At 44.1% G+C, this 3,437-nt stretch overlaps 1 non-coding gene across 1 annotated transcript; it reads right to left on the bottom strand.

The window, feature by feature from the left end:
- On the bottom strand, positions 1-108 carry LOC130952562 (small nucleolar RNA R71). The gene has a single exon (XR_009074742.1). It is a non-coding gene; the product is annotated as a small nucleolar RNA R71 (small nucleolar RNA).
- Positions 109-3,437: the final 3,329 nt, after the last annotated feature.

The raw sequence follows: 3,437 nt of genomic DNA, 5'->3' as shown, positions 1-3,437 counted from the left end.
AAGCTTAGAGTGGAAGTCCAAACCTTCAGACAGAAGGATGGAGAATCCCTCTATGAAGCTTGGGAAAGATACAGATAATTGATCAGAAAATGTCCTTCTGACATGCTTTCTGAATGGAGCATCATAGGTATTTTCTATGATGGTCTCTCTGAACTATCCAAGATGTCCTTGGATAGCTCTGCTGGAGGATCTCTTCATCTGAAGAAGACGCCTACAGAGGCTCAAGAGCTCATTGAAATGGTTGCAAATAACCAATTCATGTACACTTCTGAAAGGAATCCTGTGAACAATGGGACAAGTCAGAAGAAAGGAGTTCTTGAGATTGATGCTCTGAATGCCATACTGGCTCAGAACAAGATATTGACTCAACAAGTCAATTTGATTTCTCAAAGTCTGTCTGGAATGCAAAATGCACCAAGCAGTACTAAGGATGCTTCATCTAAGGAAGAAGCCTATGATCCTGAGAACCCTTCAATGGAAGAGGTGAATTACCTAGGAGAACCCTATGGAAACACCTATAATTCTTCATGGAGAAATCACCCAAATTTCTCATGGAAGGATCAACAGAGACCTCAACAAGGTCTCAACAACAATAATGGTGGAAGAAACAGGTTTAGCAATGGCAAGCCTTTTCCATCATCTTCTCAGCAACAGACAGAGAGTCCTAAGCAGAATACCTCTGACTTAGCAACCATGGTCTCTGATCTAATCAAAACCACTCGAAGTTTCATGACTGAAACAAGGTCCTCCATTAGGAATTTGGAGGCACAAGTGGGACAGCTGAGCAAGAAAATTACTGAACTCCCTCCTAGTACTCTCCCAAGTAATACAGAAGAAAATCCAAAAGGAGAGTGCAAAGCCATAACCATGGCCGAATATGGAGAGGAAAGAGAGGAGGTGGACGCCACTGAGGAAGACTTCAATGGGCGTGCACCAATCTCCTCTGAGTTCCCCAATAAGGAACCATGGGAATCTGAGGCTCAAAATGAGACCATAGAGATTCCATTGGACTTACTTCTGCCTTTCATGAGCTCTGATGAGTATTCTTCCTCTGAAGAGGATGAGTATGTCACTGAAGAGCAAGTTGCTAAATACCTTGGAGCAATCATGAAGCTAAATGACAAGTTATTCGGAAATGAGACTTGGGAAGATGAACCTCCCTTGCTCACCAAAGAACTGGATGACTTGTCTAGGCAAAAATTACCTCAAAAGAGACAAGATCCTGGGAAGTTTTCCATACCTTGTACCATAGGCACCATGACCTTCAAGAAGGCCCTGTGTGACTTAGGGTCAAGTGCGAACCTCATGCCTCTCTCTGTAATGGAGAAGCTAGGGATCTTTGAGGTACAAGCTGCAAAAATCTCACTAGAGATGGCAGACAACTCAAGAAAACAAGCTTATGGACTTGTAGAGAATGTTTTGGTTAAGATTGAGGACCATTACATCCCTACTGATTTCATAGTCCTAGAGACTGGGAAGTGCATGGATGAATCCATCATCCTTGGCAGACCCTTCCTAGCCACAGCAAAGGCTGTGATTGATGTTGATAGAGGTGAACTAATCATTCAAGTGAATAAAGAATCCTTTGTGTTTAAGGCTCAAGGATATCCCTCTGTCACCATGGAGAGGAAGCATGAAGAGCTTCTCTCAAATCAGAGACAGACAGAGCCCCCACGGTCAAACCTTAAGTTTGGTGTTGGGAGGCCACAACCAAACTCTAAGTTTGGTGTTGAACCCCCACATTCAAACTCTAAGTTTGGTGTTGGAAGGTTCCAACATTGCTCTGAGTATCTGTGAGGCTCCATGAGAGCCCTCTGTCAAGCTACTGACATTAAAGAAGCGCTTGTTGGGAGGTAACCCAATGATTATATTTTATATATTTCTCTTTGTTATTTTATGTTTTTTGTAGGTTGATGATCATAAGAAGTCACAAAATCCATTGAAAAAGCAAAAACAGAATGAAAAACAGGAAGAAAAACAGCACACCCTGGAGGAAGAATTCACTGGCGTTTAAACGCCAGTGAAGCTAGCATTTGGGCGTTTAACGCCCAGTCTGGCACCATTCTGGGCGTTTAACGCCAGAAAGGGGCACCAGACTGGCGTTAAACGCCAGAAAAGGGCTAGAACCTGGCGTTAAACGCCAGGAATGGGCACCAGCCCGGCGTTTAACGCCAGAAATAGCTCAAAACGTGATTTTGAGCAACATTTGGTGCAGGGATGACTTTTCCTTGACACCATAGGATCTGTGGACCCCACAGAACCCCACCACCACTCTCTCTCTTTTTCCCCCATTCACCAATCACCTCAACACCTCTTCCCCAAAAACCCTTCACCTATCAAATCCCATCTTTCTCTTCACCACTCACATCCACCCTTCAAATTCAAACCACTTTCCCTCCCAAACCCACCCATAATGGCCGAACCTCATCTCCCCTCTCTCCTATATAAACCCTTCTTCACCCCTTCATTTTCACACAACCTAAACAACACTTCTCCCCCTCTTTGGCCGAATACACCACCATCTCCCTCTTCCTCATTTCTTCTTCTTCTACTCTCTTCTTTCTTCTTTTGCTCGAGGACGAGCAACCATTTTAAGTTTGGTGTGGTAAAAGTGTTGCTTTTTCGTTTTCCATAACCATTATGGCATCCAAGGCCGGAGAAACCTCTAGAAAGAGGAAAGGGAAGGCAAAAGCTTCCACATCCGAGTCATGGGAGATGGATAGATTCATCTCAAGGGTGCATCAAGACCACTTTTATGAAGTTGTGGCCTTGAAAGAAGGTGATCCCCGAGGTCCCCTTTTCACTCAAAAAGGGTGAATATCCGGAGATCCGCCATGAGATCCGAAGAAGAGGTTGGGAAGTACTTACCAACCCCATTCAACAAGTCGGAATCTTGATGGTTCAAGAGTTCTATGCCAATGCATGGATCACAAAGAACCATGATCAAAGTATGAACCCGGATCCAAAGAATTATCTTACTATGGTTCGGGGGAAATACTTGGATTTTAGTCCGGAAAAGTGTAAGGTTGGCATTCAATTTGCCTATGATGCAAGGAGATGAACATCCTTACACTAGAAGGGTCAACTTTGATCAAAGGTTGGACCAAGTCCTCACAGTCATATGTGAAGAGGGCGCACAATGGAAGAGAGATTCAAGAGGCAAGCCGGTTCAATTAAGAAGGCATGACCTCAAGCCCATGGCTAGAGGATGGTTGGAGTTCATTCAACGCTCAATCATTCCCACTAGCAACCGGTCCGAAGTTACTCTAGACCGAGCCATCATGATTCATAGCATCATGATTGAAGAAGAAGTGGAAGTTCATGAGGTTATAGCCCAAGAACTCTATAAAGTGGCGGACAAGTCTTCCACCTTGGCAAGGCTAGCCTTTCCTCATCTCATTTGTCACCTCTGTTATTCAGTTGGAGTTGACATAGAA

This window comes from Arachis stenosperma, chromosome 9 (genome assembly GCF_014773155.1).
Source record: "Arachis stenosperma cultivar V10309 chromosome 9, arast.V10309.gnm1.PFL2, whole genome shotgun sequence".
NCBI lineage: Eukaryota > Viridiplantae > Streptophyta > Magnoliopsida > Fabales > Fabaceae > Arachis > Arachis stenosperma.
Note: the sequence above shows the minus strand (reverse complement) of the source record. Positions and strands in the feature narration are given on the sequence as shown.